The sequence below is a fragment of the Poecilia latipinna genome, unplaced genomic scaffold (assembly GCF_001443285.1).
Source record: "Poecilia latipinna isolate Pla-1442-1.1 unplaced genomic scaffold, P_latipinna-1.0 Scaffold780, whole genome shotgun sequence".
Lineage (NCBI taxonomy): Eukaryota > Metazoa > Chordata > Actinopteri > Cyprinodontiformes > Poeciliidae > Poecilia > Poecilia latipinna.
The window spans coordinates 133,891-145,683 of NW_015113396.1; the positions used below are offsets into that span (position 1 = coordinate 133,891).

The following is an 11,793-nucleotide window of genomic DNA, read 5'->3' on the forward strand; positions in this document are numbered from 1 at the left end:
GAGAGACATTAAATGAATGAAGGAGACGGCAGCAGTCAGAGCAAACTGGAGGGGGACGAAGGGGAGAGCCGGCAGGTTTCTGCAGACCTGTCAGAAATCTGACCAACCGGAGAACGGTGCACACACAAGAGATGATTATAATGTGAAGAAGCCAGCGCTTTGCATAGTGCTGAGTAATCAGAGATAGGCAGAGGCTTTGGAGGAAGCGGCGGGGTGCGGGATGCAGAAGGTGAGCAGCAGAACACAGTCAGCCGACGGAGCAAAGCAGAAACTAGTGAGGAGAGTCGGTCCCAGAGTTGAAGGACAAACACAATGAGAGAGACGGATTAAAACAACAAACTGCATTATTGAGCATATGCAGAGTTAATCCTGGGATGCTAATTAGAGCTGTGACAGCTAATGCATTTGATTGGGAATTAAATAAAGTCATTTAACTTAACTTTGTTATTGATTAATCAACTATTCTGATGATTAATCGATTTAAGAAACTGTCACATTATGCAGATCTTTTATTTAAGCCTTTTTTCAATACATTGTTAGAATCAAATTAAAAGAAAGGAAATTATTCTTCAACTATTTTAGTAATTAATTATTCTATTGATTATTCTGACGATTAATCAATCGATTAATCAAATTTTTAAAAATTGTCAAATTATGTAGATTTTTCATTTAACCACAAGCCTTCTATGTACAACATTAGAAAAACATTAAAAGAAGCAATAAAAATATTCTAGTAATTTCTTAAATAGAAAAATAAGCACTTTATATAAAATGCTGCAAAGGATACATCTGAAATAAAAAAACTAACTGATTGTTCTGTTAAACGGCCACGTCCGTTTGTAAACCACTCACAGATGCTGTTTAATATTCAGAAATATTTCAGTTTGACTGAGGAACAGACAGACGGTCCTGCAGTCATGCTGCTTGTGGCTAAAAATAAAAGTTAAAGGGAAGTAGCAGAATGTTGCAAAGAAAAGACAATGACTAAGTGCCATAAACGGAAAGAATTCAACAGCAAATTGGAGTAAAAAGAGACTTTAAAGATTCAGACACGATAGGGAAGTAATAGTTTGGCAGAAATTAGAAGCACAATTAGGGAAATTTAGAAACTACTTCACCAAACAGTCAAGTTGGGACTCTGAGAGGAAGCCGAAGTAACCAGAGAACCTCTGCTTCACAGGGATGCAAACTCCATGCAGAGAGACGCCAGACCGGGAATTTAACCAAGAACCTACTTGGTGTCACTGCTAGCAAAACCTCCACATCCAGACCTTAGAATAAAAACATAAACAGCAGTAATTTGGGTTATTTCGCTTGTCAAAAGAAAAAAAAATAAAATGTTAATTAATTCTTTCAGTCATATTTTCAACATGCTGTTCATTAATTCATAAATGTCAGTTTCAAATTAAATATTTAATTAGCAGGCTAAATATTAAGCTTACAAACTAAAGATTTAGTTCAAACCTAAATATTAAGCTAGCAAGCTAAAGCTTCAGTTTAAAAATACTTAGCTAGTGAGAAATATTTAGTTTTAAGTTAAATAGTTATGGAATTAAATATTTCAGCTTCAATCTAAATATTTAGTTAGCAAATTAAATATTTAGCTCTAAGCTCAACATTTAATTAGCAGGTTAAATATTTAGTTAACAAGTCAAATATTTTAGCTTCAAATTAAATATTTAATTAGGGAGCTAAAAAAATCAGGCAAAAACAAAATATAAACATTTGGCTTCATACTGATTACTGAGTTATGAAACTTAAATTAAATATTTAGTTACTTAACTAAATATTTAATTGCTTAACTAAATATTTAGTTAGTGATTTAATATTTAGCTTGTGAGTTAATATTTCATCATCAAACTAAATATTTTGGGAGCAAACTAAGATATTAGGTTGAAGCTAAATATAAACATTTAGCTCCATGTTGATTATTTAGTTATCAAACTTGATATTTCGTTTTAAACTATTTAGTTCACTGTCTAAAGTTTAGCTTGGATCTAAATATCTAATCTACTATATTTAGTTTATAGCTAAATATTTACCTTGCTAATTAAATATTTAGTTGAAACTGTTAAATTTATAATGATTAACAGGTGAAAATAGAACTTTGAAAAATTGAACCTCCATTTTTTTTTTATTAGAGGCTAAATAAGTAAAATTATTTCTGTAATTTCTGACTGCAGCTTTTCAAACAGAACTCTACGTGTTTTTACAGAGTGAAATCCACTCACATCCATGCCGATTAGATCATCATCAGAAAAAAATAGTCACCTGAAAGGTGCTGGCGTGACAGTCCTGTTTGCCACGCCTTTTTGGCTCTTTATTCACATTTTCATGGCAGATATCAGTCTGATCCCAGGGGATGTAAAAGAGAAAACGAAGGTGCCGCTAAAAGGCCTAAAAACTAAACTTAGGAGAGATTCATTGTTCATTAAGCCGGAACAGGTCAGAAAATTAGAGTAATAATCAGTTCCCAGGAGAAAAGTGGTGAGTCGTGCATGAAAGACCTTCATTTCACATGAGAGCTTTTGTGTGCCTCTTGGAGTGATGATGAAGAGGGTGATGAAGCGATTAGACACTGCCTCACACCAACAAATGATAATCATCTGCTCATCTTTACATCTGAGTAGGGGAATAAAAGCGCGACTACTCCCCTTGGAGAACGGCTTCTGCTCCGGGTCACATCATTAACCTGTTCAGTCTTCTTACCAGCTTCAAACTGCATTAACCCGGCTAACCTTCACCTCACCGAGCAACCAGAGAGAGGAGCTTCGCACGGAGACGAAGAGCATCACAGGTCAGCTGGACTAAATTACATTTCAAATTAAAAGAGGTCACAAAGCAGGGAATGTTTTATGGTTTAAAATGCAACTCCAAAACGAAAACTGGACTGTTACTGCTTCTGCCTGGTAGCTGAAATAAAACAGAATGAATTGTTGGTTTATAAGCTAATGCTAAACTAAGCTTAGCTTCAACTGAAAGTGTGACGTTTTCATGCAACATCATACTTCTGAGAACTCTGTAGCCGACAGCCATCTTGGTAGGTATCTGTAATTAAACGTCATGACAGTTGCTATGACAACAATAAACAAGCAACGTTTTCTGTCTCATGCAGATCAATCCCAACATCAGCGTTTTTATATATATATATATATATATATATATATATATATATATATATATATATATATATATGGAACATTGGTAAATATACTTTCTTTTTATTGGTCTCAAAATCATGGGTTTTCTGTGCGTTTGCCTACCAAGATGGCGGTTCAGTGGTGCAGATCACTTCAGGTTCAGGCTGATGGGGACTACGTATTAACATAAAACAAACATCGTTACTAAGGTAACCGCTGCTCATATTAGAGCAGAAATTAAAAACATTAAATAAACAAGATAACCCTTTATTAGTCCTTCATTAGGCAAGATGTTGGAAAACCGCCGCCGAGTAAGAGAAATGAAAAACGAATAAAAAAACAGTAGTGTAGAAAAAAACACCGTAAAAACTAAACTAGAAGCATAAATATGAATACAGACAGACAGACAGACAGACAGACAGACAGACGCAAAAAATGCAGATGTGTATTTAGAAAGAAATACACATCTACAAACAGGCAAAACAAAAGTAAAAACCACAAAACAATCGCCAAAACTATCAGCGTGATGGTAAATACTGGTGTCAGATTTATATTTCTAGTGATTAAATCAAGAAATAAGAAGGAATAAAAACAGTAAAATAAGAAAAAAGCTCAGAATGAGCAGAGCTGTTGCAACAAGCTGCCGCTCACTGGGGGCGCCATGGCAACCATCTCAGCTAATGCTAACGTTAGCTAAGACTACAACTTTTTATTTTATAAGAACTTTTCTAGAAAGTCAAGAGGGAAGTATATATTTCCTGGTCTGATTAGGAGTTTGTTTGAAATAGTAAATGCAAAAAAAAAAAAGATTTATTAGTTATTAAATTCCAGTACTTGCAATAATAATTTAAAGTCAAAAGGATTTATGACTTGAAACTGGTTTAAAATCTGTTTCTTATTTCAACTGAAGCACCTTTTCCTACTCCAGGCTTTCTGCCATGCAAGATCTTATTGGCTCCTTTCACCACTTTCCTGTTCATGTTGTTTTGTTTTATTTTGACAAGCGTGTTACTACCAGAGCTTTCCACATCCTGGTTATTTTCAGCATGTTGACTAAACTGACAACCAGAAAGATTAAAGTGGCAGGGTTTCTTTTCCAGCTGCCAAAATCAACCACTGATGTTCACATCAAGTTATTGTGACCTTCAGTGGTTTCTCAATGAGAAACAAGCAGATGTCAACTCCTCGTTTACTAGTTTCTTTATACAAACTTTTGACCATTTTCCCAGAAGCTCATTTGTGAGGTCAGACACTAATGTTGGACGGGAAGGGTTTGTTTTCCCTCTCTGCTTTAATTCATCCCAATGGCGCACTGTTGGGTTGAGGTTTTTACAGCCGATGGGTTTCCATAAACATCTTGAGCAGTCAGGTTTTATGGACTTTATGTTGTTCTGTCAGAACAAAACGTAATTTGTCTAGTCAGTGTAATAAGAGTATAACACATCTTGCTGGATGTTAGATTGTCCCAGAAATTATTGCAATAATCAATAATATTTTGAGACCATTTTCAATTGCTAAAGTAATAATGGCATTTTAATGCGAGTCCAACCTTTCAGATCAACAACATTTAATTTCTAAAGAAACATTTAACAATGGAACGGGAAAACAGTTTAAATATCCAAAATGAATTACAAAACTAAAACAACAATAATTAAAATTAATTATCGAGTCTCTGAAATTGATTTTCTACAGATATTATTCACATAATAAAGGGGAGCATCTCTATGTTGTCCACATGGTAATTATCAATCACATTTTAATGTATCATGTGATTTATTTATTGCTTATTGTAACAGGCTTACTAACAACGATTTAAAATAAATAACAAAGAAACTGACGAAAACAAAAGGTTTTCAGAAACAAACCTTCCTTCAAATGATTCAGAAAGTTCACTTAGGAATTATGAATATAATGTGGAATCTATAACAAATCATAGAATTAGATTGAAAAGATCTGCCCTTACGGATCGGGGACATTGTCACCGAAACCCGATCAAGAATATTTTTCAATATCGGGACCGATACAAATATTAATATCAAATCTGTGCCCCTCCGGTCAACCTGGGGTGACAACTAAACATCTAGAATCAAACTTATCTGAAACAGGGTTATGAGGCAGCATTCATGGCTTCTCTTTTACTTTTCGTGAGACAGAAGTGAGCGATAACTTTCCTGGTTTCCTTCCAGAGTCTTGACCCGGTTCCACTGATCTTCAGTCAGTGTGAAGTCTGTGTGATGCCATCAACAGATTAAAAAAAAAACCTCAACCAGCACGGCGACATTCAACCTTCCTCCATGCTCATCTTTTTATCTCTCCCGAACACATGCGGATCTCCGTATGCGCCGTCTCTCTGCTTCACCCTCTCCTTTATGTAGGACATAGCGTGTATATAGACGGATATTTTCAGTGTCTCAGTCCCCAGGAAATTTCACTGGGAAACTTCCAAAGAACACACCGCCCCAGTTTTGTGCCACGAAACTGGAACGGCCGATTTCCCTTCTCTCCTTGTTTGACATCGACTCACAAATGGACACAAATCGTCCCATCGCTCTCTTTGCTAATGCAAACAAAGACTCTGAGGCTCAACAGCTGTCCCTGAGGAAAGAGTCAACACACGCAGATTAAAAACCGAAACTTCTCTGGATGAAATCCGACCCAGCGGTCAGCGGAGCCGCACATCAGCAGGACCTGAGGGAGCCGAGCGAAGGACCACAAAACCACCTGATCCACACATGTTCTTACGTAACCAGCCATTGAGCTATTAAACTAGAATGAAGGCCAGTGGAGGAGCGCAGTTTGAAACGGTTACACCAATGTGATGTTTCCAAAGGCAATAGGTTTGAACACAGAACACAGCTGCAATGCTAACAGCTTTCCTGGTAGCTACATGTCAGAGTCATCACAGCGGAAACGTTTCCTTTAGTATTTTTGGACACAAAATCCCAGATAAAGCTGCAAGAATTCAAATTAAGATTTTAAAGGAAATACAGTCTTTTAATTTCAGGCTATTACCTAAAGCAAATCCAACACTGCAAAAAAAACAAACAAAAAAAAACTCAATTGTACCAAGTATTTTCAGTCTAAACATTTTTCCATGTTATATCAGATATATGCACTAGTAAGTAGATCAAAAATACTTTGTGTTTTTGCAGTGCACACTTGAGATAAAACAAAACTGACAGGATATTTATCCATGTTTGTAAGCAGATCAAAGTTCAATTGTATGTTCACACCTCCCCAAACAAACCGGACTGTCTAGACAAATTAACTAAAGTTGGATTAAAGTGGAGTAAATAGGGATGGACTGAAAAAAGTTAATTTTCTGAAGCTGTGGTTGTGCCCCCCAAAATAAAATTCAATTTGAGCCCACGTTTATTCTTGGTGTAATAGAAAAATATACATGACAAAAAACACAAAATCTTACCAAGTATTTTTGGTCTAGTTTCTGGTGCAAATATCTTACTGTACTTGAAGTAAGACAAAACTGACTTACAAGTAACTATACAGTAAGATAGAAGCTTATTTTATGTCAATAATTTCTTAATATTGAGTAAAAGTATTAGTTCCTCTGGCAGATTACTTCACTTACAACATGAGAAAAATGTCTTGGTACAAGTGAAAGAATCTGCCAGTGGAACTAGAACTGGGTTGCTAGGTGACGGCCTGTGCTTGGCTGGGGTTGCTAGGTAACGACACATTGCCTAGCAACCCCAGCCAATGTTTTACCAATGTTGATAGTAAAATAAGTGAAATAATCTGCTAGTGGAACTAGTACTTTTACATCAATATAAAGGAATTATTTATTTAAAACAAGCTCCTATATTTTGCTGTAAAGTTACTTGTAAGTTAGTTTTGTCTTATTCGAGTGAACTAAGATATTTGCACTGGACACTAGACCATAAAAACTTAGTAAGATTTTGTGTTTTTGCAGTGTTTGCTAAAGCTCGTCTTTTCTCTACAGAACAGGAGAGGAGGAAAATCAATCATCTGGGGAGCAGCAGCGAACAGAGAACACATTCAAATAGTCTGCTAATTAATTAGCTTTATTCATCATCGAATCTCTGCGGGCCGACACAGAGTCCGCTCTGCTGCTCCGCTCGCAGAGAAACATCCCGATTCACACTCAGACCCGTCGGTCTCGACCGGCGGAGCGGCTGAAGTGGCAGAACCAGGCGAGGCTGCATCAAGGCCAAGCTGGGGCAAACAGTTGGCAGCACGCGGAGAGGTTTATGAATAAATGAGCCACAATGGGAGACGCTGCAGGGTGGAGACCGGCTGAACATATGACGGGCTGTGAAATATTGAGAGTGGATGCTGCTCCACCGCTCCGGGCAGCAAACAAGAGGCTCAGCACCAAATATACAACGGCGTGTTAGGGCCACTGTGGATGGAAAAGAGGAGTAAATTTACGCCAAAAAAACTCTGTAATTTTGAGATTAATTACAGAAATTTTCTAGGAAAAATTTTTTAAGTTTCAATTTGCTTGAAAAAACTCAAAATTTTAGATGAATCTCAGAAATTTTCTAGAAAAACAAGGAAATTTTGGATTTTGAAAAATCAAAAAATCACTAGAAAAAATGAAATTCTGAGTATCTCAAGAATTAAAAAAAACATAAAATCTTTTTTGTTTGAAAAGCTGAAAATTTGCTATAAAAAGACTCAGACATTTTGAGATGAATCTCAGAAATTTTCTAGAAAAAGCAAGAAAATTTCTGAGCTCCAAAAGTCAAAAATTTGCAAGAAAAAAAAACTTTGATATTAATCTCAGAGACTTTCCATAAAAAAGTTGGGAATGGGGTTTCAAAAGAATCAAATGTTGAATTTTTAAGTTCAGAAATTTTCACGTTTTTCTCTAAATTTTTTAGCTTAATCTAAAACTGAGTTTTTTCGAGAAAATGTTCTACTTTTAGAGCTCAGAAATTTCCTTGGTTTATCTAGGAAATTTCTGAAAATAATCTCAACATTTCTGAGTTTTTTTTTTTGGCAGAAATGTCCTCCCCTTCCCCCCCCCCCCATCTACAGTGGCCTTAATACACTGTGGTATCCCTCCCCCCAGGTAATTGTTTTTTGTTTTACAGCCTCATTGAAAGCCAACTTTACATGGATTTTACTTCACATCGGTCGCTTTAAAGCCTTGTCAGAATTCAGCAGGTTGTGATCCCACCTTCAGGGAGCTGATTAAAACGGAGCTCAGGAGACGGTTTATAGAGCCGGTGAATTACAACAGTAGGAGACGGATCCATACTCACTTTATAGGATCCCAGAATGAGGGCAAAGGTCAGGCAGAGCTGTCACAGAGAGAGTAAGTCTTGTCTTAAGAAGTGAAGGAGGTCTGACCCCGTTGTGGTCTCAATCAGGAGCTTTTCTCAGAGGACATCAAGACTTTAAATTTAACAGAAACAGCCGTTTCTGTGACAGCATTTCAGGTGTGCTTTAGATAGAAAAAAAGCTGTAAGTTTCTGCCAGAAAAAGTTTTTTTTCTATCTACGTTGATCCTAATACGCCGTTACTATTTCTCCTCCATAACATCTAATAAGCCCCATAGGGTTTTCTGTAGTATGTTTAAAATAGCATACGCAAATCTAATTTAGTTTTTCTCTATTTCGATAATCTTATTAACCAAAATAAGATGGAACATTGAATGATTGTAACAGTTTTTTGCATTTTACAGCATATAAGCCTTTTAGAAATATCATAAATAAGGCTACACGTTTTGATTTGACAGTTAAGCTATAGAGGATTTTAACTCAACAGCAAAACAAAAACAGATTTTTAAACCTTTTTCTGTTTTCCGCAAACTAAGTGGCCAGAGAAAAGCAAATGAGCAGTTAAAAGACTTCAGTGCAGAGAATGATAACTAAAACTCTAAGCAGTGAGAGAAATCTATCACACGCCTGCAATGTAGGCCAATCGATACGACTTCAAGCAGCTCCCACAAGCTGCATCAATGTGCTCCTCTCTCCACCAACCCTCCTCCTATAGAGTTTAAACAGCAGAAGGCCTTGTGACCTCAGTAATTTTTGTCATTATTTCCAGGATGTGGGTTAAAGTTGATTGGACAGTGTGATGTCCGGCTGAGCTGCCAGGATGCAGGATGTATCACCCCCCATTCACGCTGCTGTGGCTATAAATACAGCCAGCTGTGTTTCCATTATTAATGCAGAACGACACCCCAAACCTTTTTCTCTGGCCCTGAACACTGCCGACTCATCATCTCCCATGCACTTTCAAACACCCACTGCTGCCTACTGCTGGTGCACACCGACATCATGCAGAACGGTGCAAAGCTTTCCAGCTTCTTCGTACTCTACTTCCAAGGAAACAGAGTACGAAGAAATTAAGAAACTATAAGAAAACGACACAAAAGATTAAAGAAAAACTGCAGAAATGGGTCAAGACTTTAGCACAATATGAACATGAAAAACTCATCGTTAAATGTTTAATTTGCTGGAAGAGGTATATACAATGTAAATAAACAAAAAATGTAGATATCTTATTTTAAAACAACAGCTTAATAATGAGTGGAGGCGTTTGTGTTATTTGCTACTGAGAGGCAGAAAAACTAAAATGCATAATGATAAACCAATAGATGAACAAATTATTAATTTAAAACATATTTAATGGGATCCACGATTAGTTGTAACAACAGATTTAACATTTATTTCAGGTGTAAAATGAATACTGTAAAATACTGTAGGCTGTTTAGTTTTTATAAACTTAAATAAAATATTGCCACACGGACGTCGCCATGTTGTTTAGACCGCAATGCATTCTGGGTAGATTACATTTCTACGCTACCGCGGTAGCTTCGTCTAGCCAGAACAATTATTTTTACACGATAAGTAACGTTCAGCGCTTTCCATTTGACCAACAGCGTCACAGTCAAAATATTTTCTCAAATATATTATATTGTTGTGTCACAAAAACGTAAAAATGCTGTACTGTCACTCCAAACATCCATTCATTATCTTCCCATTTGTCTTGATTTCGTGTTAGCTCCTGCTAATGACGCTAGCTCCTGCCAATACACTAATTAGTGTAAAACAACCAGATTACGTTTGCTTGTTTTAACAAATATCTCGTGTATAAAGCCACATGAAAACTTTACGGCAGTTTACCTAAATTCAGATGTTTTATGTCCATAATAATAGCCTACCCGTGTAGCGTCTCGGTTGAAAGGATGGTCTCTCAAACTGATGGTTCACGTTTCTTTATTCAACAGCCTTTGTACATGAACACACTGTAAGAGCTACAAATGTACAAATAAAATACCATTAGTAACTCTTAGTGGTTCTAACCTTTTACCTTGACCTATAAACCTTATTTTATGTAATAACATTAAATTTACAATACATGTATTTAACTATAATATTTCTATATTACAAATTAACTAAAACGTATTCCAACTGTTCGACAGTTAATCAAATATTAACACTATTTCATGTTGAAACATAAACATTACACTCAATATATACAATACTTTCATCAAAACACTCACCTTGTTCCCTCATCAACCAAGCGCTAATTAATTGTTTAGACCTTAGTTGGACTATTCCTTAGTTATCTCCCTTTAACTGTGACTCGTACGCTCTCTTACTCTCTGCACTGTCCAAAACAGTAAATTGTCAGTTATTGTCAGAAGTTTGTGTAGATCAGCAACCTTGTCCCTTTAAAAACCCTTTCAAATTAAAAGCATCGGTCGAAAGGTAACAAATAACACTTGGTTATATGAGCAAACATTTAAATAAATAAATAAATAAATAAATGTATTAATAAAGTCATTTACATCCCGTGTTATGAACTATGCGGTGCGCAGGTGGAAAGAATGGCGACATAGACAACAAATGCAGTTTTTGAAGTAAATGAGTTTTTAGGTGTCCTAAACAGCAACTTTTAGAGTAATGGGAAAATAACAACATATTTAGGCCAATATGTTTATCCAGAAATGCATTTTACAGTTTCTGATAAAACTTCATCCAAAACAAAAAATATGTTTAAGAAAATACAAAGTGAAAAGAAAATGGAACTATATTTTTATTTATATTAATAAGTAAAAAATAAACCTTTAGAACAACAATGCTTCCCATAATACTACTAATACTAATCGTAATAGGTATGTATTAAAAGTGTTTACTCTCTCATTTTCTTTGTAAAAGAAAATACTTTTCAATACTTTAGTCCTCATTGTCCTGAAAGGGAAAGAACAGACTCACAGTCCAGGCAACTTCTGTGCTTAAATACCAACAAAAATTTAAATAAAATAAGGTTACTTAAATTTAAATTAGGCAAAAACAAACGGAGATAAGAAAGCTGTTTAAAGAGGTCATAAGAGGAGCAACAATTAGTTTTTGTGGTGTCAAAGCTGATCACTGGACTGGAAAATGAAGAGTGAACAGGCCAGAGCCTGTGAACGTGAACACAGCTGTTCCACTGTGACAGAAACAAAACGAAGCAGCTCAAACACCTTTCAATCACCGCAAGCAAACCTGACACCAGGTGAAATCTACACAAAACACCGTGTCACTCAGAGTGACAGCGTCATCGACAGAAACTCTCACTGCACTAAACACGAGTGTCCAACTAGACGTACAGTTGTGGTCAAAAGTGTACATACACTTGTAAAAAATCATAATGTTATGGCTGTCTTGAGTTT

The 11,793-nt window shown here is 36.0% G+C and overlaps 1 protein-coding gene across 2 annotated transcripts in view; it reads right to left on the reverse strand.

Annotated features, from left to right (window-relative positions):
- Positions 1-11,793, reverse strand: part of LOC106955977 (SH3 and multiple ankyrin repeat domains protein 1-like) — a 41,262-nt gene that overhangs the window by 15,517 nt on the left and 13,952 nt on the right. Inside the window, exon 1 of one of the 2 annotated variants that reach the window (XM_015046484.1) lies at positions 5,280-5,473. The exons of the other annotated variant lie outside the window; for it this stretch is intronic. The gene's annotated coding sequence lies outside the window, so the exon portion shown is untranslated. Of the gene's footprint in view, positions 1-5,279; positions 5,474-11,793 lie in introns of those variants that run through there. 2 annotated transcript variants of the gene reach the window in all.